At 44.4% G+C, this 26,613-nt stretch overlaps 1 protein-coding gene across 3 annotated transcripts in view; it reads left to right on the top strand.

Annotated features, from left to right (window-relative positions):
• The window catches only part of CAMK1D (calcium/calmodulin dependent protein kinase ID), a 371,674-nt gene that overhangs the window by 299,706 nt on the left and 45,355 nt on the right, over positions 1-26,613 (top strand). The gene's annotated exons all lie outside the window — the stretch shown is intronic.

The raw sequence follows: 26,613 nt of genomic DNA on the forward strand, positions 1-26,613 counted from the left end.
ACCACTAGATAAACCTCTGGCTCTGTGTATGGAGTCCGCAAGCTATTCTACTATAATTTGTTCTCCAAGTATCAAATAGCGCTCCATCTGTTCTGAGTCTCGCTGTATGACTAAGCAGTGCTATACAGCCACATATGGGGTATTGCCACGTTCAGTAGAAATTGTGTGACACATTATGGTGCCATTTTTACCCATTTCCTCATGTGAAAATGTAAAATCTGAGGCTAAAATAGAATTTTTGTGGCAAAAATGTAATTATTTTTTCTTCACTGCCTAATGGTATAAAATTATGTGACACACCTAAGGATAGGCCATCATAATAAAAGTCCCAGACAAATCTTTTAAGGATACCTGTACACTTACCAGAAGTATACCAAACAACCAAGGGCTTCCAAGCGTAGGAGCACCTATACTAACAATCTTTAATATCAGTTAGCATTCATTTGATGAGTCCACAATTGGACGAACACTTATTAAAATGCTACAGTATTCAGGATTTATATTTTATAAATATTAGAAAGTTTTAGAGTCACACAACAATGGTTAGAGCTCTAATGCTTTTGGAATTTTTGCAGTTGCCACAAGTTTTACAAAACCAATAAAGGGACAAAGAGTAATAGCCTGAATGGTACATTAAAAATACATGTTTTATCAGCAGAAAAATCAATAATAGTTTAATAGGTAATATATAAGATGGTGAATTGCAAAGGCTATATGTGCATACTAAGCAGAGGCCATAAATGTCAAGAGACAAAGGGGAGCAGTGGGTAAGATAGCAATATAATTCTATATAAAGCAATATAATGATATATAAAGATAAGTAAACATGTACTTGCCATCTGACAGTCTTACAGTATATATTTGTGCTTTTCTTCATACAGCATTTAAATGCTATCTTACCCTCCACACCATATCTGTTTGTCTCTTGACATTTATGGGCTTTATATGATGCCCATGTAGCCTTACCAATTTACCATCTTAATTACTGTTACGATTTTTCTGTTAGTATGTAATTTTAATATATCATTTAGGCTCTTTGCCTCTTTGATGGCTTTGTGTAAGTTTTTTTTGGAGATGCCTCTTGTATTGGTTTTTCTAATTGTCACACGTTGCCTGCAGTTTTTCCTGCCGCAAGGAATCATTGATGTCATAAAGATGGTGACCCACTATTTTATTGCAACCAGCGTGCAACCAATATTGCTGTAAATCCTAAAAACCATTGGAGAAGATTTTTAAAAGTATAGAAAATAAAATCAATGGTTTCTGTCATCTAACTAGATTACATCTTTCCTTGTTTATTAGTGATGAGCTAACATGCTTGGATAGCTTCTTATCGAGGACTCTCAGGTGTTATCTGAGTATCTGGAAGTACTCGTATATTATGTTCGAGTCCCTGACGCTGCATGATTTGTGGCTGATAGACATCCTCAACACATGTGGGGGTTGCCCGTTTTAAAGGGAATCCTTACATGTTGAGGCTGTCTAACAGCCGCAAATCAGGCAGCGTCAGGGACTCGAACATAATATACGAGCACTTCCAGATACTCGGATAACACCCAAGCATGCTTGGATAAGATGTTATCTGAGCACGTTCGCTCATCACTATTATTTGTGTCAGGAAGAAAAAAAATGACCTGATTAGGTAATGACAAATGTGATGTCAGTAGCATTGTTATCTATTTCTCTTATTAAATTCAATCATAGGGCATTTAAATAGATGAGGGGTTGTCCCAACAGGACGTCCTAAGTCCAAACACACTTTTAGATCATTTGACCCCCTACACCGAAAAACTATCATTCTGGCAAGCTCTCCGGTTCTTCAGCCGAGGGACCCAAATTATCTTTTATTAAAAAAGTGAAACTTTTCTGCTGTCTTGTACATCCTTTACCTGCCCGACAAGCTATAATCAATCACTTTCTTTCCTCTCCTTTTACTATGTGACTTATTAAGCATTCAATAAGCTTCAGCAAATCTAGTCTCTACTAAAGTATTATCTCACTCATAGCTTCTTTACTTATAATTGGAGATTTTCTTATATTCTCTGAAAACCTAATAAAATCATTAAACAATATTTTAACTTTTTATTTATTCCGTTCTTTTTTTTTAAGAAAATTAAAAAAAAAAATTACTTTTTTTAAAAAACAAAGCAAAGAACAATTGGAATGAATAATTTACAATGGCAGCTGAGAGAGCATTGCATATTTCCTCCGTGGTTTATGACTACTGTATCAGTATTTAGTTCACCGTCTTCGTCAGTAATTGGCCCAGGAGCTCTGAATATTGATCGTAGAAGACTAATAATGCTCTTCTTACCCTTTATAGAGCAAAAACCATGAATCCTTTAAAGGGAATTAAATAACCGAATAGAGCATATAGATCTCGCCTCATTAGTGATGATTTCTTAAAACACAAGTGTGTCCTACTGAGTCGCAGTATTCTGTACTGCAGGAAAGATTCTTGAGAGGACAGTGTTCGTCGCAGTCATCTGTCAGAAGACGATGTGACAGAGTCCTAGTGCCCTCCTGGGGGAATACTATAGAACAGCATTTGTCAGGCTGGAGAAACATCAGAACAAGAGGCGACCAGAAGGTTAAAGTATTTTATTAGTAGGAAACTAATGGAAGAGAGCAAAGACAGATATGCTGCAGGCACCGTATAGTGCCAATGGAAGAAGGGGCAAGATGATGACATTAGGAAAGGGAGCGCAAAACTGGACATTAGCATTCATTAATCTGATGTCTTGTGATCTCTAAGTATTACCTAGTTCTGAATAGAATATCTTTTTATGTGGAACGTTCTAAATTCTGAAATTGCATTAAATGTCACCAGTCCTTAGCACTGGTTGTGACCCTGTCTGTGCCTTGCCATGAAAATAAGGCAGATTCCAGCTTTTTCCACAGAGGCTTTTTATATCGCTTGTATATGAAATCATGATTTTTAGAGATCTCTGTTTGTTCACCTTTCATTTTGGCTCCCTTTTTTCCGAAATGAATGTTACCAAAAAAACAGCTTTCAAACATTTCCCATTAATACGCCAGGCGTAGTTTATGCTAGTTTTGTTTGTGAGACTGTGAGTAGACATTGTATTGTGACAAATTGGAATTATTGAAGAAATCTAAGGATGGACACAACTTATTCCACTCTGTGTGGCTGCAGACTTGTAAATCCCCCCACGAACACACTGTGCGCTGCCAGGATTCACCGAATTCTGAGCCGGGAACAGCGGTGATGTATGTGATATTCATTCTCCCTGGCACAAGCCGTCTAATGAGTGCAGCCTCGCTTCATGCAAGAGTGTCATGTCAGTGTAATGGGCGCAGCCTCGTTCCATGCAAGAGTGGCACGTCAGTGTAGTGGGCGCAGCCTCGTTCCATACAAGAGTGGCGCGTCAGTGTAGTGGGCGCAGCCTCGTTCCATACAAGAGTGGCGCGTCAGTGTAGTGGGCGCAGCCTCGTTCCATACAAGAGTGGCACGTCAGTGTAGTGGGTGCAGCATCGCTCTGTACAAGAGTGGCTGCAACACAGGTGACACGGCCAACGATAGCTCTGTTCTGCTGTAACATAGCGGGGTAATACAGTTGAATGGAATCATATCACGGCTTCTAGGGTACGGCAGCTAGCAAGGTGCAAAAATATGAAGTGGCTTCAAGTTTTTCCAACTTTCTTGTCACAGTTGCAGTACACTAGAAGTCACAATTGGACCCCTCACCACACTATGCACAGAGCGATTTTTGGCCACTGCACATGTGACAGTCAGTCGTGTAGCCGCAGCCTAAGGCTTAAACCTTTCATACACATCACTTCAGTTGTGTTTGCTAGTACTTCTGAGTAAATACTATGATGCTGTTGGCTGAAGAGGTAGAAATATTCTCATCTGGTTTCATCTGTGTTACATCCACTTTCTTTTCAACTAGTGTAACCATGTGAATAAAAACCTTTCGTTCATGTTTGTCATTTGACTTCTTCCTGCACCTGTTTAAATGCAATCTGTCTACCCTATCTGAGAGTATATCAAAAAAAGAAAGAGGGAAGCTAAATGCCTAAAATAAATCAAATTTTATTTCAACAAAATACTAAAAAAAATTGCACAAATGTTACATGATATCGTATAAATGAGGGCAACAAATGCAAAAAAGCGGGCTTTAAAAGAGGTACATTGGATTCAGATACATATGTTTTTTTGAAATCCCTATCATACATCAATATATAAGCATAATGCTAAGGCAAGCATAAATATAAAAGGAATGTCTACTAAATGAATAGTGGAGCACAAAGCTTCCCATAAAAAACTTCCTTAAACCAAGCCCTGTTTTAATTGTAAGGATTCTAGACAAAAGAAAATCCCATAAAGTAGCATGCCAGCCAGATTCCTATCCGCAATAAGCTATACAAGCTGCATAAGTGCATAGTGCTGTGCAAATAGATTTACCACAATGTGCTGCATAGATGCATAATGTTGTGCAGACAAATATATTACAATGGATACCATATACATATAGCCAGATAGAAAAGAAAATAGCTGCTGCAAGACATATACCGTACCTAGTCGGCCGTGGCACTCCTGATGCGCGTTTCACGGTATTGCTTCTTCCAGAGGGAGTGTGCGCAGGAACGCCGTCTTGAGTGAGAGATTACTAATCTCTATCTCTGCCGATAACTCGTATGGGTGTCTGCATAATGTGTTTAAGACCAAATTAAGGTCCCAAGGAGGGACAGTTTTCCTTATTAAGGGTCTCAACCTCTGAACAGCCCTGGAGAATCGGGTTATTCAAGGGTGTGTCGATAGGGAAGAGTTATAGAATACGCTTAGTGCTGCGATCTGTACTCTTAGAGTACTGGGCATAAGACCTTTCCTGAACCCTGTCTGTAAAAAGTCAAGGATCCTGGGAATGTCAGGGTGGTCAGTATCAACTGTTGCCCCTCCACAGAAGCTGCAGAATTTCTTCCAGATTTTGTTATAAATTGCGGAAGTCAACCGCTTTCTACTTGCTTGGAGAGTAGAGATAACATCCTCTGACAGACCCCTAGATCTTAGGACCTGACGCTCAGGATCCAGGCTGATAACTGGAGGGGTTCTGGTGCAAGACCGGACCTTGATGAAGAAGGCCTCCTCTTCTTGGCAGTAGCATGGGTTCCTCTCATGACATTTTCTTCAGCAAGGGGAACCAACTCCTCTTCGGCCAGAAAGACACCACTAGTATGACTGGCTCTATCCTCGCAAGTCTTTCTGAGAGTCCTCGGGTTCAGTGCGAGAGGCGGGAAAGCGTATAGCAGGCCTCTGCTCCATGACTGTGACAGGGCATCGATCCCCGCCGGACCTCCCAGGGGGTTCAGAAAGAAGAAGGTCTTGACCTTTGCGTTCTGCCTGACTGCGAATAGGTCTACGTCCGGTCTTTCCCACCGCTGGCATAGTCCGTTGAACACCTCGTCGTTCAGCTCCTACTCTGTTGCGGCTACTCTTCTGCTGAGGAAGTCCGCGACTGGGCGGAAGATAGAATCTTCCAGACCCCGTGAAGTTCTCTGAAGTTGGAGGATTCCCTGCTGTCCTCCGGACTCCATCGTCCCTGGTAGTATCTTCCTTGGACATGTCCACCCCATCCTTGTTGACTTGCGTCCGTGGTGACTATGACCTCTGGAGACTGAATCCTTGAGACACCAGCCTGTAGATTTCTCGGGATGGTCCACCAAAACAGAGATCTTTTGACACGAGGGGACAAGCGCATCTTCTTGTCTAGCAAGCTCTGCTTTCTGTCCCAGGATGCCAGGACCGCTTGTTGTAATTCCCGAGAATGGAATTGGCTCCAATTTACGCAGGGAATGCAGGAGGTCATTAGACCCAAGATCTTCATCACATCCCTGATAGAGACCTGGTTCTTTGTGAACTGACGAATCCTCTCCTTCATGCTGGCATGCTTCTCCTTCGGTAGGTAAGACATTCTTCCCTTCCAGTCTAGCATGACTCCCAAAAATTTTATTTATGGCTTGGGTACCAGATCTGATTTTGCCCAGTTTATGATCCAGCCTAACTTCTGCAGTGTGGAGATCAAAGACTGACAGTCGATTCTGAGTTGAGCTACCGAATCTGCTACGATCAAGAAATCGTCCAGGTAAGGAACTACTGTGATCAGCTTTGTAAAGACTCTGGGGGCTGATGCTAGGCCAAAGGGGAGGCAGCAAAACTGATAATGGTAGATTTTGCCATCCTTTTCGACTGTAAATCTGAGGTATTTTTGGTGGTCTCGGTAGATTGGTACGTGGTAATATGCACTCTTTAAATCTAGAGTGCACATTACCACCCATTTCCCTAAGAGGGGAATCATGGATCTTATCAATTCCATTTTGAACCTCTTGTATCTTAACCATTTGTTTAGGGGTTTGAGATTTATTATAGTTCTGGATTCCCCAGATGGTTTTTTTATCGAGAAGAGGCTTGAGTAGAGTCCTCTCCCCTCTTCTCGAGTGGGTACTGGAACGATAGCAGCCATCGCTAGGAGGTCCTGAATATCCAGCCACATAGGGGAGGCTGAACAAAGACGTGAGCTGGTTGCGAGAAACCTGTTGGGAGGTAGGGAGTCGAATTCTATTCTGTATCCCTGAGAGATGACCTGCAGAACACAAGGGCTCTTGGAAATCTCTTGCCAGCCTTCTAGGAAACTGATCAATCACTCCCCTACCCTGGTGGCATAATTTCCATTGGGAATTTGATCCCGAGCCAGAGAAGATGGTATCTTTATTTCTACCCCTGCTCTCTCCCCCTTTGGGATAGCTCCATCTTCCCGATTTCCCTTTCCCTCTGTAGTCCATCTTTTGATTAAAACGGGGTCTACGAAAGGGCTGATATTTTTTGTGCTTTTCTTCGGGAGACCCTTTCTTTTCGTCTGAGGCTTTCTCTAAAATATCAAGGACAGGCCCGAAAACCTTCCCCCTGAGAAAGGAATTGAGCAAAGCTTGTTTTTTGATTGCATGTCCCCCGACCAACTTTTTAGCCAGATGGCTCTTCTGGTTGCGTTGGACAGGGACTGACTTCTGGCCGTGAACCAGACAGACTCTGCCGAGGTGTCTGCCAGAAACCCGGTGGCTAATTTCAGTAAGGGAAGGGATTTCAAGATAGTTTCCCTTGGAGTTCTATCTGTAAGGTGCTCCTCCAGATCAGCTACCCATAGATGCATGGAGTGTGCTACTGAAGTTGCAGCTATATTGGCGCATATGACTGCTGCTGAACTCTCCGAGGCCCGCTTTAAGAGCCCATCCGCTTTTCGGTCCATCACCTCCTTTAAGTTAGAGGAGTCCTCAAAAAGAAAGCCGTCTTTTTGGACACCTTTGCTACCGGGATGTCTATTTTAGGGATCTCTTCCCAGACCTTGACCTCCTCTGGGTCAAACGGTAGGCAAAGTCTAAAGTCTCTGGGGATAGTCAGTCTTTTCTCTGCCTCTTCCCATTCCTCTAAGATCATCGCTCGTATATGAGAGTTCACTGGGAAGGCCATTGAGGTCTGCGAACGCAGTCCCCCAAACATGTCATCCTGTACTGAGAGTTGCTGGGGGCTCCTCGATCTGCATAGTCTGCCTTACTGCTCCCGAGAGCTCGTCCGTATCCCCGGATGAAAAGAGATATCTTTTCCCTTTCTCTGAAGGCTCTCTATTTATCTGTTCCTCCTCCAGTTCTGATTCAGACAGGATCTCCTCAGACGAGGTGTCTGATTCCCTTGGCCTCTTCGTGGATACCTGGGGGTTCGACTGCTGGGTTTGGGGGAAGACAAGGCCTGTCACCGAAGCCTGCACCTCCTCTCTTATAATAGACCTCATGTTAGACATGAGTGTAGTCTGCTCCTCCCCCAATGCGTCTGGTGCATATGTCGCAGAGGGGTTTCTGCCAAGTGTCCTTTAGCTTCTTTGAACAAATAGGGCATTTCTTATCCTTCCCGGACCACCAGGAATCCTTTTTTTCCACTGAGGTGGAGGCCTGAAATATATAACATAGGTGTCCTGTGGGATTTGCCTCTTTGGGGCCCTGAAGTGACCCTTACTGGAAACTTATGTGGTCCTGGCTCTCTGGCCCCATCTCTGTCTTAGCCTGTTCCTCCATACTATCGGGTAGGGAGGACTGCCCCGGGGCTGCTGTACCGCCTGCTGACCGTGTAGCTGCTTGCTGGCCCCGCCGCACTGTCCGACATGTCCTGGAAATACTTCTCTGTCGCCATAGAGGAGAGACCACCCCGCCTCCTGCTGCTGGCCACGAACCAGAAGTGACGCAGCCGCCCTGCCGCTGGCCGCGAACCGGAAGTGACGTAGCCGCCAGAAGTGATGCGGCTGCCCTCCTGCTGGCCACGACCTGGAAGTGACGCAGCCGCCCTGCTGCTGGCAGTGAACCGGAAGTGACGGGCCTCCCTGCCACTGGCTGCCCGGTGTGCAGGGGATGCCCTGCAGTGGTAATCTGTTCCAGGGACCCGCATACTGGAATGGCAGTCTCCATAGAGGCGGCCTGGGCTCAGGGACATCAAGGGCGTCGCGAGCCCCCATCAGGAGGAAGCTACCCCCTTCCCCAGGAGCAGCGCTACACTGGGTATGCTGAGGGACCCTCTGGCGGGTATCAGCTGCAGAAGTCTTGAGGTGGGAAGGGAAAGGCTGGGCCCCCCGATCCTCACCATCTGCCTATAACGGTCGAATCTCTCGCCGTTCCTATCCGCAGTGGGACAGGAAAAACACTGAAGGGTGGTAGGGGGAGGGTCCTTTTAAACTCTCGTGGTTTCCTGTCCCACTGTGGATAAGAAGGACATCCTCCAGCGTGCAGCGTGCTGTCAGGTGGTGACCTGGAAAATACGATTTTTTAATTTTACGGCTCTATGTTATAAACTTCTGTGAAGCCCTTGAGGGTTCAGAGCTCTCACCACACATCTAGATAAGTTCCTTGGGGGGGTCTAGTTCACAAAATTGGGTCACTTGTGGGGGGTTTCCACTGTTTAGTCACATCAGGGGCTCTCCAAACGCGACATGGCGTCCGATCTCAAGTCCAGCCAAAAAAGTCAAATGGCGCTCCTTCCCTTCTGAGCTCTGCCATGCGCCCAAATAGTGGTTTACCCCCATATATGGGTATCAGCGTACTCAGGACAAATTGCACAATACCTTTTGTGGTCCTGTTACCCCTGGGAAAAAAAAATTGGGGGTGAAAAGATGATTGTTTTGGAAAAAATATCATTTTTTCATTTTACGGCTCTGCGTTATAACCTTCTTTGAAGCCCTTGGGGGTTTAAAGTGCTCACCACACATTTAGATAAGTTCCTTGGGGGGGTCTAGTTTCCAAAATGGGGTCACTTATGGGGGGGTTTCCACTGTTTAGGCACATCAGGGGCTCTCCAAATGCGACATGGCGTCCGCTCTCGATTCCAGCCAATTTGACATTCAAAATCTCAAATGATGCTCCTTCCCTTCTGAGCACTGCTGTGCGCCTAAAGATTGGTCTTCCTCCACACATGGGGTATCGGTGTACTCAGGAGAAATTGTACAGCAAATATTGTGGTTCATTTTCTCCTGATACCCATGACAAAATAAAAAAAATTGTGGGGAAAAAAAGTTAAATGTTCATTTTTTCTTTCCACATTGCTTCAATTCTTGTGAAGTACCTAAAGGGTTAATAAACTTCTTTAATGTGGTTTGGGCACCTTGAGGGGTGCAATTTTTAGAATGGTGTCACATTTGGGTATTTTCTGTTACAGTAACCTCCCAAACTCACTTCAAATGTGAGGTGGTCCCTAAAAAAATTGTTTTGTAAATTTTGTTGGAAAAATGAGAAATCACTGGTCAACTTTTAACCCTTATAACTGCCTAACAAAAAAAAAATTGGTTCCAAATTGTGCTGATGTAAAGTAGGCATGTGGGAAATGTTATTTATTAACTATTTTTTGTAATATATCTCTCTGATTTAAAGGCTTAAAAATTGCAAAATTGTAAAAATTTTCGCCATATTTCCTTTTTTTCATAAATAACGCAAGTCATATCGAAGAAATTTTACCACTAACATGAAGTACAATATATCACAAAAAAACAGTCTCAGAATCAGTGGGTTACGTTGAAGTGTTCCAGAGTTATAAGCACATAAAGTGACAGTGCTCCGATTTCAAAATTATTGCCTGGTCATTAACCTACAAAATGGCTTGTCCTTAAAGTAATTTCTTGAAAATACAGTCATCACAAAGTGTACCCCTGCTGAGATCCCCAGAAATCAGTGGTAAACTTAGGCCACGTGCACACGTTGCGGATTCTGCTCCGGATCCGCAGCGTTTTTGGCCCTGCGGATCTGCAGCAATTTCTGCTGCGGTGTACAGCACCACTATAGTCAATGGAAAATGAAAAACGCTGTGCACACACTGCGGATTTATCCGCGCAGATTTGCTGCGGTTTTAAATCCGCAGCATGTCAATTCTTTGTGCGGATTCCGCAGCGGTTTTACACCTACTCCATTGTCCAGGTGTCAGACCGCAGGGGAAAACCGCAGGCTAATCCGCAGGTCTTTTGACCTGCAGATTTTTCCAAATCCGCCCGGAAAAATCCGCAGCACAATCCGCAACGTGTGCACATGGCCTAAGCATCGTTTATTCAGATCAATGGGGTGTCTGTGTATTGCAGGACAAGATAGGCTTTTCAAAGCAAGGGAAGCGCTCTCCGCTGATATGAGGGTCCTGAATTGAAGGTTTTGCTCTAATCCAGGGGTCCCAAAATGGTTTGTCAACATGGACTTTCTCCTTTAGATTACAATATTTTTAAGTCTCATACCCCCAGTTTTTGCTATGATGACACTCAATAATACTGTTATATATTCAGTACTTTATAATTTCCTCAAATTAATTTTGCTTTTAGTAAAATGCATTTTTCGCAAAAATCTCTTTAGGATTGTTGGTGGAAAAAAGTGCCACATTTATACAATCATTACAAATCCAGATGCACAGTAACAGATGTTGACAGCTTTACTGGAATCATGTCTTTACAATATTGTCACTGGTTTCTTCAGGCACCAGCGAGACAGCTCAGAGATATGTAATATATGCATTCATATATGCCAGCACGGTGCTAGTGCTCCCCCTGCTGTATAATATGTAGTATAGCCGAAAATCAATACCGATGTACTTCATGGTGATGCTTTGAGGGAGCGCCAAATTTACATTTAGGCTGGAGTCACACACAACGAATAAAAAAAATCGGTCCGATTTTAACGGTACAAAATCGCACAAAGATTTCTTGTCCAGGGATCCGTCTGTCATCCCATTTTCCGGCGATGAACTGATTTTATTCGCATCTAAGTATCAAATTGACATCCAATGTCAATGCCAGATGCTCTTTCCTGTTGACCTGGAGAAGTCTTGCGATTTAATAGCAAGTCACATGTGTGGTGCGTTTTCAATGCGTTTTTTAATCGCATCCATAGACTTGCATTGTCGAATCCGATCCGAAAATCGGTGACAATCGCAGCATGCTGCAATTGTCTCCGTCCGAGGAACGGATCCGATAAAAAAACGCATGATGGGAGCAGCAACATAGAATAACATTGGGACGAATGCAATGCGATTTTTTTTTGCATATCCCAGTGTCTTCTGGGATAAGTGAAGAGTCTCCGCGAGCTCAACGATCACTGGGTTTTGGCCGTTGCAGCTGAAAAGAGGAAATCGAATTTTGGCTCATCTTTCATCATTTTTAAGAAATCTCAATATGGAAGAGGCCAGGAGCCATTTGGTGAGCTGCATTTCTTGCTACATGTTCACAGACTTACCAGTGGAAAAGCCAAGCTTCACATGCCACAAATGCAAGCTTGTGTCCCTATTGGAGGAAAAGTTGCAAAATCTCGAAGAGAAGTTAGCTACGTTGAAGATCATTAAGGAAGGTGAAGAGTTCTTGGACAGAGCAGAATTATCTCTTCATGTTACAGAAAGAGAAGAAATTCGAAGTGCACCTGAAGAAACAGAGGAATGGAGACATGTGACCCAGAGAAGCAGGAGGACCAGGAGGCAGTCAGCACCCATACTGCTCAGGAACCAGTACCAGGCTCTCACGCAGGAAAACGATGAAGAAATACATCAGGATAAGACTTTGCCCACAAACAGCAACCTTGTACGCCTTCAGAGTCCACCTGGATGGAGAAATAAAAATGTTGTGAAGAAGAAACGGAGAGTGGTGGTCATGGGGGTTCCCTGTTGAGAGGAACAGAGGCCGCTATCTGCAGACCGGATATAACTTCAAGAGAAATGTGCTGTCTTCCAGGTGCAAAAATTAAAGATGTGTCTGACAGGATATCAGGACTCTTCAGACCTACAGATGACTACCCATTCCTGCTACTACATGTGGGGACAAATGACACCGCAAGAAATGACCTGGAAACCATCTGCAGAGACTTTGAAGACTTAGGCAAGAAAGTAAAAGAACTGGGAGCGCAGGTGGTCTTCTCTTCCATCCTCCCAGTGGATGGCCATGGAACAAGGAGGTGGAATAAGATTCTGCAGGTGAACAACTGACTACGTCGATGGTGCCGTCAGCAACGATTTGGATTTCTGGATAACGGAGTGAATTACTTATTCGATGGACTACTTGCTAGAGATGGGGTGCACCTTACGAAGACTGGAAAGCATGTATTTGGAAGTCGCCTTGCTACACTTGTAAGGAGAGCTTTAAACTAGAACAACATGGGAAGGGAAGCAAAAGACCAGAAAAAGCCATACACCTGAAAAATGCTATTGAGAACTCTGCTATTAGAAGTGGAAAGGAAGAACAAAGACAAAAGAATCTAATTAATAAAAATATTGGAGAAAGAGAAACCAATCACAAACTAAAATGTTTCTATACTAATGCACAAAGCATGGGCAACAAACAAGGAGAATTGGAACTACTAACACAGGAAAAGAAATATTGGAATCACTGAAACTTGGGGTGACAATACACATGATTGGAATACAAGACTAGAAGGATACAACTTATTTGCAAGAAACAGACTTGATAAACGAGGAGGGGGTGTCGCATTGTATGTTAGAAACGCGTATATCTGCACAGAGATTGAAGCTTCAGAGACTGGGAGTTCTGTGGAAACTGTTTGGGTAAGAATACAAGGACAGAACAATGGAAAGGACACCATTGTAGGCATTTACTACAGGCCGCCTGTGCAAGCTGAAGATATGGATGAACTCTTTATGCATCAAATAGCCAAGTTCTCCAAAAAATATGACATAGTTGTCATAGGAGATTTCAACTATCCTGACATTTGTTGGGAATCTCTCTCAGGCAAAACTAACAGGTCAAGGAAATTCTTATCCTCTCTTGCTGACAACTTTATCTTCCAAAAGGTAGGGTAGAAAACAAGGGGAACTGCTACCTTGGATCTAATCCTTATAAACAGGGAGGAAATGGTTGAGGAGGTAAAAGTGGCTGGGACCCTAGGAGGTAGCGACCATGCTATTTTAGAATTTTGGATAACTAGAGGCGGAAGACCTGTGAAGACTCAGACGTCAAGGTTAGATTTCAGAAAGGCAGATTTTAAGGGATTCAGAAAGAGAATTGGAGGGATCCAATGGCTGGATATCCTTAAAGACAAAAATGTCCAGGAAGGATGGGAAATCTTGAAAAATGAAATTCTCAAAGCACAGTTGTTAACAATTCCGAAAAGAGGGAAGAATAGGAAGCATTTAAGGAAACCAGGATGAATGAACACAGAACTTAAGCACATGCTAAAAAGGAAGAAAAAAATGTTTATAAAATGGAAAGAGGGAGGCATATCTAAAGAAGAATATAATGCTGTCTGCAGAACGTGCAGGGCACAAATCAGATTAGCTAAAGCTGAAAATGAATTGAGGCTTGCAAGAGATGTCATAAGCAATAATAAAGGATTTTGGAGATATGTCAAAAGTAAAAGAAAAGTCAAAGATGCTATAGGATTTTTACAGCATGAAAATGATGAAATGGTAAGACAGGATGTTGAGAAGGCTGAACTTTTAAATTCCTATTTTGCATCTGTTTTCTCTCAGAAAGGAAATGTAACATCAACTGTTATTCACTGTCCTATTAAGGGAATAGAATAATCCAGGATATCTATAAACAGAAAGATAGTGAGGAAACACTTAGCTAACCTAAATGAATTCAAGTCTCCAGGTCAAGATGAATTACACCCCAGAGTACTGAAGGAGATAGCAGAAGACATTTTTGAACCCCTCTCCATAATCTTTGAAAATTCTTGGAGAACAGGAGAAGTGCCTGAAGACTGGAGAAGAGCAAATGTTGTTCCTATCTTCAAAAAGGGGGAGAAGGTGGACCCAGGCAACTATAGGCCGGTGAGTCTGACTTCTATACCAGGAAAGATCTTTGAACAAATTATTAAACAACATGTATGTCAATACCTGGATAAGAATGAAGTGATTAAACAGAGTCAGCATGGGTTTGTAACTAATAAGTCATGTCAGACTAACTTAATTTCCTTCTATGACGGTATCACTGATTGGGTGGATCAAGGAAATGCTGTAGATATAGTATATCTTGACTTCAGCAAAGCATTTGACAAAGTCTCTCATACAATCCTTATTGAAAAAATGACTAAGTATGGAATGGCAAGGCAACTGTTAGGTGGATTCATAACTGGCTTAGTGATCGGACCCAAAGAGTGGTCGTAAATGGCTGCACATCCAGTTGGAAGAATGTCTCAAGTGGGGTACCACAGGGCTCTGTCCTGGGCCCTGTATTGTTCAACATCTTTATCAACGATTTAGATGAAGGAATTGAGGGTAAACTGATTAAGTTTGCTGATGACACAAAGCTAGGAGGGATAGCTAATACTAGAGAAGAGAGAGGGAGGATTCAAAAAGATTTAAGTAAACTGGAGAAGTGGGCAGCAACTAACAGAATGGTTTTTAACAGGGAGAAATGCAAAGTACTACATCTGGGCAATAAAAATGAAAAAAGCATATACAGAATGGGAGGAATAGGGCTAAGTGACAGCATATGTGAAAAAGACTTGGGTATACTAATAGATCACAGACTGGATATGAGTCAACAGTGTGATGCAGCACCAAAAAAGGCAAATGCAATTCTAGGATGCATTAACAGAAGCATACAGTCTAGATCACGTGAAGTCATTATTTCCCTCTACTCCTCTTTGGTCAGACCTCATCTGGAATATTGTGTCCAGTTTTGGGCACCACTTTTTAAAAAAGACATCAACAAACTGGAGCAAGTTCAGAAAAGAGCGACCAGAATGGTGACCGGTCTGCAAACCCTGTCTTATGAGGAAAGGTTGCAGGATTTGGGAATGTTTAGTTTGCAAAAGAGAAGACTGAGAGGAGACTTAATAGCTGTCTACAAATATCTAATGGTCTGTCACATTGTAGAAGGATCAACTTTATTCTCATTTGCACAAGGAAAGACTAGAAGCAATGGGATGAAACTGAATGGGAGGAGACACAGATTAGATATTAGAAAAAACTTTTTGACAGTTAGAGTGATCAATGAGTGGAACAGGCTGCCACGAGAAGTGGTGAGTTCTCCTTCAATGGAAGTCTTCAAACAGAGGCTGGACAGACATCTGACTGGGATGATTTAGCAAATCCTGCTTTGAGCAGGGGGTTGGACCAGATGGCCCAGGAGGTCCCTTCCAACTCTACGATTCTATGATTCTATGATTTTATCGCTAGTGTGACTCCGGCCTTAGGACTATGTTCACAAGTCCTTTTTACTCTATGTGCAGCATACTTCTATAGGACTTTATTTATCTGGCTTATACCAAGAGTGTCCTTTTAGCATTTGTTATAGGATGTACACCTGCATACATTTTTTCAACTGCACTGGAAAAAAAAATGAATAGAACTACTACAAATAAATGAACACAACATGGTGTATGGTTCTTTTATGAGCAGTTTTATATGATACCAATTAATAAACTCATTACTTCAAATCCATAATGCAACAGTAATTTAGAAATTATGAACACAAACTAAAAACAGACTTGATAGCAATAATATATCAACTCTATTGATTCATTCAATCAATAAAGTCACTTAAAATACACACAAAGTGTAAAAATTAAGAAGGCACTTGATGCACAAGAATGGCAAAGGTAAGTAGATTACTACATATAACAGCCTGAACTAGGCTGTGCAGAATAGTAAGTAGTAGTCCCATACACCAAAAATACAAATTGCTGCTTGCAATCACAGTAGTTATCATTTTAACCACTGTGGTGAGAATTCTTAGGAAAAAACGAAGTGAAGGACGGTGTCATAGAGAAAAAAGTAAAATCCATACAGACATCTCCAGGGAGGGGGCATGTCCCCCTCACATTGAACACCTGGGGAAGTGAAAAAAGCTAATTATAACAGGGGAAGAAGGAAAGAGAGCTAGCACCTCCAACCCCATTGAAGTAGCAGTCCCATGTAGTGACCAGGTAATTACATCAGGGAGATTTGCTGGGAGAGGGACAACCAGTCTGAGATTCGTTTTCCCATCCATGAGCTTCCTCTCATCAATGCATCTTTCGTAGACACTCTGTCTCTGGTGTCCAGTGATCAATATTGGGATTTGTATTGATCCGATAATTAAGGGAAATACATTTTCAGTGTCGTAGCGACACGACGAACAGAATACGTTCACTCACATCACTGTAAGGCCATTCAAACCTCTCCAATAATGGACCAATGGATGATGCTATCCAGGTCATGTTTGATCTTCATAGAAAGGTAAAATTGTGATAAGAAAACTGACGACAATATATATCACCTGGAACATCTAGGGGTGAAGATATCTTGTAAGTTGTGTATCTCATAAAATTCTAACAGATCTAGCTCATCCCACAATCAGCCCTCACATGAGCTCACAAAGGAGAGGTATATGAGCATAATCATGAGCTAATAAAAAGCAGTATTTGGGTTTGAGTCATTGTTCATTCTAGAAATCATTGTTCGCTGTGAGGGTGGTCCATTTTCCCAATTGGAGTGCTTTCCTCCGCTAAGCTCTGAGCCATGTCCGTGACATTAGGTTTAGTAATTCTCTTCCATTATTCCTTTTTATTTTTTCTAATTGTATTGTATCTAATTGTATGCACTGTATTGTTTTGTTCCCATTTTGTATCTTCTTGGTATATTTTTTTATAAATACTGCCTAGCTTTCTGGATTGAATATATAACATGTAATATCTCTGTTCCTTTTGTTCTGTAAACTGCACCCCTGAAGCTATACCCTACCTGTAATAGATGTCCAGTCAGCCTGTATAAACGAACTGTGGTGGCGGCTAGTGGTTCTTTTTTTATTATTGTGGAGCTGTCGGTGACCTTACCGGGATATATATATATATATATATATATATATACACATACAGTATATATACAGTATATAGATTCTATGCTCTGGAATCAGAGGTTTATATACCATATGCGCTCAAAGTGAGTTCCCCAATAATCGGCCTAGTAGTGGAAGCAGCTGCAGCCTCATCCATCACTCATCATTCAATTGCATTATTGTCCTGACGATTGGAGGCAACAAAGTTGCATTTCCTTGACTACTGGTGGCAGCGGTGGGATCTGTGTGATCTCTCCGGTGTCATCTGTGACAATAGTTGAGGGATCTGCACAATTTCCCCCCACTGCTGTTATTTTTGACAGACGGTATGCTCCAAGTGACCCATAACTTCGCCACAAAGGCTTCATCCGATGGTAATATTGGGTCTTTAGCATATTAATTGAATACTGGTATATGACATTGAATTTTTACCTAAAAAAATATTTATTTGTCTTTATTTAGTTAAACCTAATAGATTTAACATGGTTTAGTAAATATATAAAAGCTATACTTGCCTCCCATACTGGCCCCGCTCTTCCACACTAAATGCTGTTTACTCTACCGGTCTCCTGTCAACAACATTTGTCTGAGGACATCATGTGACCACTGCATCCAATTAGCGACCACTGATTGACTGGAGCCTTAACATTTAATTCAAACAAGAGGAAGCATCTGTTCCTGATTGGACAAAATACAAAGGCTGCAGCAGATCAGCATCCGCTGATTGGCTGCAGTGGTCATAGGATGCCCCCTACCAGATGTTAATACTGAGAGACCAGCACTGTGCAAAGAAATAGCAATGATTCAGGAAATTAGTAGATTTTTTTTGTTCCTTACACCATGACGAGCCCATTATGTGTAACTTTTAAAATAGGGGACAACTATGGTACTTTATGAAAATTGAATTATGATATCAAAAATTCATCTCACAGATAAAGAATATTTGCTCCTTCTCTGCGCTGGCATTTCATACCTGCTTTTCAGAAGACCTCCAAGAGTAGAAGTTTTTAACAAGGAAATTTTCATAATTTTCCCAGCGAACATTGTAATAACAAAGCATTTTGGCCACCAGATGTCTCTACACGTGTATACAGATGGTTGTACTTGTCCACAGTCCTGAAACCTCTTACCAACAGATGGAGGATGTTTCTGCTGCATTCTTTATCTAAATAGTCGTGAACATAAGTAAGGCTTATTATGCGCTTGCTTATTAGAATACTGGAAAGATGACACATTAGTACAATTACCATCATACAAAGTAAAAATATAGATTTATAGCATCCAAGTACAATGTCAAATAACCTCAATGTCTCCAAATTAAAACCTATTATAATGTAATTACATGTATGTATCAAATCCAAATAAACCAATATAAGAATTGATCTGCCTTAATATTTATATTATGTTTTTCTGTGTTCCCACTATCCTAGCTTTATGGAGTTACTATAAAAGTCTTCTTTTTACATTTTGCTGCTGGACATTCTAAAATTGTTTTCGAAAATAAAAGTAGAGATGATACATACAGTATATGCCCCCATTTTGTTAGTTTGCCATAATCAAAGAACCAACAATTGAAAGAAAGCATTAGTAACATTAATGAGTGACTCCTGGCAGTGTTTCATGCTTCCTACCAATGCATAACTAGAATCCATTTTAACTCATAATATGGATATGGGCCCCCACCTGCATGTTGGTCAAATGTATGGGCCCTTGTAGCATCCTAGATCCTATTAAGACATACGTGTTTGCCACCAATATAATCATTTCTCCCGGTCCTGGCTCTTTCTTTTAATAATATCCCCCATTCTGGACCCCATCCAGTAATAATGTCCCAATCCTGGCTTCCACCAGTAATAATGCCCAATCCTAGGCCCCATGCTATAACATTTTCCCCCATCCTCAGTCCCTTCCTGGTATAATGTCCCCATACTTGTATAATGTCACCCATACTGGTATAATGTCACCCATTCTGGTATAATGCCCCCCATTCCATCCTGGCATGATATCCCCATCCTGGTATAATGTGCACATCCTGGTATAATGCCCCCCATTCTGGTATAATATCACTGTCCTGTTATATTGACCCCATTCTGGTATAATGTCCCCATTTTGGGCCCCTTCCATTCTTCTCCAGCACACTTTAAAAAAGACAAAAACCATTATTCTCACCTTCCCCTGCTCCCACGGCTTGTGGCATCTTCTTCTGTAGCACCCCACCCTTACGATCCCGGTTGCATTTGCACTCTCTGCAACCGCAATCATTACACACATTGCATTTAATTTCAATCCAGAATACGGCTGTGAAGAATCAGTTCTTCCTTGGCGCATGCGCAAAGTCTCGCTTTCATTGTGCTTGCAGGCAGGTTCATTTTTCAGACGTGCGAGCAACAAGATGTACCCTGGTAGTGGAGTAGGTGGGATTATAAAGAGAGGACAAGGCATAGATAGTGCTGACTGAGAAGCTAGGGCTAGGCATGATTAGAAATGTAATACAACTAATGAGATACTGACGTGGCCAGAAGCTCTTCTTGTTAACAAATGGGTACATGCTGGTGAGATCAGGAGCAGCATTTAGGGAAACTTGGGAGCACTCCAGGAGCTAGAGTTGTGTAATTTCCTTGCAGTTTCAAGTGCAATAAGCAGCCACATATCAGTTTCTATCAACACTCTGCCCCAGGACCACCAGGCCACTTCCACTCCTCCTCTGCCTACATTATTGCTATGTGGGGAATTGCTTTCACTCTTGCACTCTGTGGCACTTCCAGCTTAGCTGGAACGTATAGTAATCCTGATCTCACACACCTCCTGGGCACTACAACTGCTCTAGACCAGTGGTCCCCAACCTTTTTTGCACCGGGGACTGGTTTCAAGCAAGACCATTCTTCCATGGCCCGGCAGGGCGGGGATGGAGGTGTGGCAGGGGCGGGGCTTTGGTCATAAGGGGGCGGGGCTATGGACACGGTTGTAGTGTAGCAGTGCATACTTATAATTAAATAACATTTATAATGTGACTCAACTCACCATAGGTTTTGAATAAGTGCTCCATCACCCCCTTCTCCCCATCATTGCCTTCACCCCATCACTCCCTTCTCCCCATCACTGCTGTCTCCCCATCATTGCCTTCACCCCATCATTCCCCTCTCCCCATCATTGCCTTCACCCCATCACTGCCATCTCTCCATCATTGCCTTCACCCCATCACTGCCGTCTCTCCATCATTGCCTTCACCCCATCACTGCTGTCTCCCCATCATTGCCTTCACCCCATCACTGCTGTCTCCCCATCATTGCCTTCACCCCATCACTGCTGTCTCCCCATCATTGCCTTCACCCCATCACTGCTGTCTCCCCATCATTGCCTTCACCCCATCACTGCCGTCTCTCCATCATTGCCTTCACCCCATCACTGCCGTCTCTCCATCATTGCCTTCACCCCATCACTGCCCTCTCCATCATTGCCTTCACCCCATCACTCCCTTCTCCCCATCATTGCTTTCACCCCATCACTCCCTTCTCCCCATCATTGCCTTCACCCCATCACTGCCGTCTCTCCATCATTGCCTTCACCCCATCACTCCCCTCTCCCCATCATTGCCTTCACCCCATCACTCCCTTCTCCCCATCATTGCCTTCACCCCATCACTGCTGTCTCCCCTTCATTGCCTTCACCCCATCACTCCCTTCTCCCATCATTGCCTTCACCCCATCACTGCTGTCTCCCCTTCATTGCCTTCACCCCATCACTCCCCTCTCCCATCATTGCCTTCACCCCATCACTCCCTTCTCCCCATCATTGCCTTCACCCCATCACTCCCTTCTCCCCATCATTGCCTTCACCCCATCACTCCCTTCTCCCCATCATTGCCTTCACCCCATCACTCCCTTCTCCCCATCATTGCCTTCACCCCATCACTGCCGTCTCCCCATCATTGCCTTCACCCCATCACTCCCCTCTCCCCATCATTGCCTTCACACCATCACTCCCCTCTCCCCATCACTGCCGTCTCCCCATCATTGCCTTCACCCCATCACTCCCCTCTCCCCATCATTGCCTTCACACCATCACTCCCCTCTCCCCATCACTCCCTTCTCCCCATCATTGCCTTCACCCCATCACTCCCTTCTCCCCATCATTGCCTTCACCCCATCACTCCCTTCTCCCCATCATTGCCTTCACCCCATCACTCCCTTCTCCCCATCATTGCCTTCACCCCATCACTGCCGTCTCCCCATCATTGCCTTCACCCCATCACTCCCCTCTCCCCATCATTGCCTTCACACCATCACTCCCCTCTCCCCATCACTGCCGTCTCCCCATCATTGCCTTCACCCCATCACTCCCCTCTCCCCATCATTGCCTTCACCCCATCACTCCCCTCTCCCCATCACTGCCGTATCCCCATCATTGCCTTCACCCCATCACTCCCCTCTCCCCATCATTGCCTTCACCCCATCACTCCCTTCTCCCCATCACTGCTGTCTCTCCATCATTGCCTTCACCCCATCATTCCCCTCATGTCCCCATCTCCTCCAGGGCCAGGCTACACAAACACAGACCAACACACATACACATACATGTACACACACACACACACACACACACCCATCTCCTCCAAGGCCAGGCTACACAAACACAGACCAACACACACACACAGAGATACATACACACACACACACACACACACACAGACATACATGTACACACACACACATTATACACACAGACACCACCTCTCACCTCTCACCTGTCCGCCGCCCGCGCTTCCTCGCACTGACACAGCAGCCGCGCTCTCCTCTCTGTGTCAGTCAGAGACAGGAAGCGCGGGCGGCGGGCAGGAAGCTGGACGCAGTGGACGGGTCCTTGCAGCTCCGCTCCTGCTATTCCCTCTTGCAGGCAGCGGAGCTGCTTGATCGCTCCCTGCCCGCCGCTAAGAGCTGCTGCGCGCCGCCCCAGCCCCCGCTATGCCACTGACCGCCCCTGGCTCACCTTGTGTCCGCGGACCGGCAAGGGCACTGCAGCGGCCCGGTGCTGGGCCGCGGACCGGCGGTTGGGGACCCCTGCTCTAGACCACACACTGAAACACTATTACCTTCATAATCTTTTGTCCTGTAGTAGCCATGCTTATTAACTGCTCAGAGATCCGCTTCTACAGTAGGAGATCCACTGTTGGGAAATTAGGGCTTACCTCCATTATTTATGCCTGACGTTAGCATGCTTGTAACATGTAACCAGGAGAGGACACAGACAGAAGAGGGCCCCGGTGCAAGACCAGAACATGGGCTGTCTAATAGATCATCATTAAGCACAACTCCACTTGCTTTGGTCATCAATGTCCCCCACCCTTGTCTCTTGGGCCTCTGTGCACCAATGGTATGTCCGCTCCTGCATGAAACCTATAAATTTGAGCAGGGGCGGACACAGACTGTAGTGGGCCCCTGTGCAAGAAATTTTTCGGGGCCCCACCCCGCTCTTCATAGGGCAACAAAGTTATTTGTTATTTGTTGTTATCTAATATTAAGGCTATGCAGGGCTGGATATATCTGTAGGGTGCTGCTGGGCTGTATTTATTATTTGCCAGTTGCAGCCTCCAAATTATATATACAGGCCAGCACAGCCTCCAAATAACATATATAGCCCACTAGCCCAGCATTGCCTCTAGTTGTTAATATATATAGCCCAGCATAGCCTCCAAATAAAATATGGTATACAGCCCAGCATAGCCTTCAGTTAATATATACAGCCCAGCACAGCATCCAAATAACATATACAGTCCAGCAATAGCCTTCAGGTAATATATACAGCACCCAGCACAGACTCCAGGTAATATATACAGCCCAGAACAGCCTTCAGGTAATATATACAGCCCACCACAGCCTCCAGGTGATATATACAACCCAGCATAGCCTCCACTCCAGGTAATATATACAGCCCAGCACAGCCTCCAGTTAATATATACAGCCAAGCACATCCTTCAGATAATTTATACAGCCCACCACAGCCTCCAGGTAATATATACTGCCCAGCATAGCCTCTAAATAACATATATAGCCCAAGACAGCCTCCAGGTGATATATATAGGCACCCCCGTTTCCCTTTGTTTCATAATGCTCTCCCCCATATGCTGTCTACTTTTGGCATAGTACTTCTCGCCCTATGTGGCCCCCCCAGTTTATGCTGCTTCTCCCCCTATGTGGGCCACCCGATTCATGTTTCTTCTACCCCTATGAGCCACCCCAAGCATGAGCAGCCAAGCATCTCCCCCACGGGGCACCCCCATCCATGAGCAGCCATGCTTCTCCCCAGGGGCCCCCCATTCATGAGCAGCAAAGGCCATGCTTCTCCCTAGGCCAGGGGCCCCCCCATTCATGAGCAGCCAGGCCATGCTTCAGTTCTCCCCCAGGACGGAGCCCCCCAAAAATCATGCCTGCCATGCTTCAGTTCTCCCCCAGGAGCCCCCCAAAATCATGCCTGCCTCGGTCCCAGTCCCTCAGTCCTGCTCAGCTCTGGTACTCTTACCTGGAGCAGGCAGGGCAGGCCAGACCAAGAAGATCCATCCACTGTCCGCACATTCCTGAGCTGCAGCATTTAGTTATGGGGCACGGCACACAGTGACTTCACAGACACACACTGGCGCTGTGGCTGCAGCCACTGGCGCTGTGGCTGCAGCCACCGTCTGGCCGGCGCCACATGCACAGTGAGTGACAGTCTGTCTCCTCCTCCCCCATAGTGGCAGCGCAGCAGAGCACTGACGCTGATATCACCTCAGGGCAGGCTCCTCTGCACCGGCGCTCGCACTCTCAGGACCCGCTCCTGCGCGCCTCCCGCAGCGCTGCTCTCCTCCTTGCGCCTCGGCTCCGCAGCGCTCCACATGGTAAATTTGAATAGGTAAATAATTAGCATACTTCCCAACTTTTGAAGAGAAAGAGGGACAAAGGCTGCATTGCGCGATGCGCGCCGCCGCAAGTTTTAGGCCATGCCCACGACCACACCCATTTTGTGACTAGTCACACCCATGTCCACGCCCAGCTGCACCCATTTAGCACTGCTGATCACACTGACTGCTATTAGGGGCATAGTGGCTGGCATTATGGGCACAGTGGCTGGTACTGTGGGCACACTGACTGGTACTAAGGAAAAGAAAGAAAACAGAGAAAAAAGAAAATAGAGAGAGAAAAAAAGAAAGGAGAGCGAGTGAGAGAACAGAGAGAATAATAGAAAGAGAAAGAAAGAACAGAGAGAAAGAGGGGAAAGAAAGAACAGAGAGAGAAAGAAAATAGGGGAAAGAAAGAACTGAGAGCGAAAGAAAGAACAGAGAGAGAGAAAGGGGAAAGAAAGAACCGAGAAAAATAAAGGGGGGAAATAAAGAAAGAACAGAGAAAGAGAAAGAACACAGAGAGAAAGAAAGTGGGGACAGAAAAAAAGAACAGAGAGAGAAAGAAAGAACAGAGAGAAAGAAAGAGGGGAAAGAAAAAATAAAGAGAGCGAGAACAGAGAGGGAGAAAGAAAGAGGGGAAAGAAAGAACAGAGAGAAAGAAAGAGGGGAAAGAAAAAAGAAAGGAGAGAGAGAACAGAGAGGGAGAAAGAAAGAGGGGAAAGAAAGAACAGAGAGAAAGAAATAGGGGACAGAAAAAAAGAACAGAGGAAGAGCGAAAGAAAGGGGAAAGAAAGAATAGAGAGAGAGAAAGAAAGAGAAAAAGAAAGAAAGAGGGGAAAGAAAGAACAGAGCGATAGAGAGAAAGAAAGAGGGGAAGAAAGAACAGATAGAGAGAAAGAAAGAGAAAAAAATGACAGAAAGAACAGAGAGAAAGAAAGAGGGAAAAGAAAGAAAGAACAGAGAGATAGAGAGAAAGAAAGGGGAAAGAAAGAACAGAGAGAGACAGAGAAAGAACAGAGAGAGCCAAAGAAAGAAGTAAAGAAAGAACAGAGAGAAAGAAAGAGGGGAAAGAAAGAACAGAGAGAAAGAAAGAAAGAGAAGAAAAAAGAGGGGAAAGAAAGAACAGAGAGAAAAAGAAAAAAGAAAGATTAGAGAGCAAAAGAAAGAACAGAGAGAGAAAGAAAGACAGAGGGAAAGACAGAACAGAGAATGAGAAAGAAACAGAGAGAATGAAAGAAAGATTCTATAAAGATACTATAGCAGCCCGGCTCCCATTTTAATGCCCACCTGAGCCTCCCAGTGCAGGACATATCATGATCCGGTCACATGGCCGGCATCCCTGATTCCAAGGCAATCCTGCTGTCCAAGGAGGACATGGTTATGGATCTGAAGCATTCCTGGTTCCGTCACAATCTCCTTATGAAATTACCTCATTTCACACACGGCTCTGCTCCGTATGCCCCGTACACGTGCGGCTCCGCACCGTACGCCCTGTACACGCGCAGCTCTGTACGCCTCGTACACGCGCGGATCCACTCCATACGCCTCGTACACGCACGGCTCCACTCCATACATCTCGTACATGCTCGGCTCCGATCCGTACGCCTCGTACACGCGCGGCTCCGCTCCGTACACCTCGTACACACACGGCTCCGTACACCTCGTACACATGCGGCTCTGCTCCGTACACCTCGTACACACACAGCTCCGCTCTGTACACCTCATACACACACGGCTCTACTCTGTACACCTCAAACACACACGGCTCTGCTACATCCACACTGTAAAAACCTCCTGACCCCACACAGAAACTTTACCTCAAGCAGCACAGTATACAGAGTCCTGCAGACTCAGAGGCAGACACGGCCTCTGATCATGTGACCCCTGACTCCTCCCCTCTCACAGGTCTTGTGCGCACAGAACACACACAGCCGAGCCACATAGACGACCCCTGATCATGTGACCCCTGACTCCTCCCCTCTCACAGGTCCTCTGCGCACAGTGACAGAACACACACAGCCCAGCCACATCATTGCAGGCTGTCCCGTGGGAATCGGGACGGTTGGAGCCATGAATTAGCCATGCGAGGCTGGAGGGGCCCCCTCTCCTCCAGAGCCCCCATTCAATGAACGGACTGCACTGGCGGTAGGTCCGCCCCTGAATTTGAGCCGTGAATGTTAAGTAAGGGATAAAATATATGGGTTTACGACATAGCTATTCTAACAGTGTTATGTGTTAGCAGATCATCTGAAATGGGTCCCCGTGATCCTTAACTTCCAACTAATTAACTGCTAAACACGTTTTAATCTTATTAATTGTTCATATCTCTTACCTCTAGACTCATGATATGCTTTTCTATTTTGAGATGTTAGTCAAGTTATTGGTAGTAGATATCTAGTTATTACAGTGAAGTAAAGCTTTAATTAAAACTCAGGAGCTAAGACT

The sequence above is a fragment of the Dendrobates tinctorius genome, unplaced genomic scaffold (assembly GCF_039654945.1).
Source record: "Dendrobates tinctorius isolate UK_male_01 unplaced genomic scaffold, ASM3965494v1 ptg000174l, whole genome shotgun sequence".
NCBI classification, from domain to species: domain Eukaryota; kingdom Metazoa; phylum Chordata; class Amphibia; order Anura; family Dendrobatidae; genus Dendrobates; species Dendrobates tinctorius.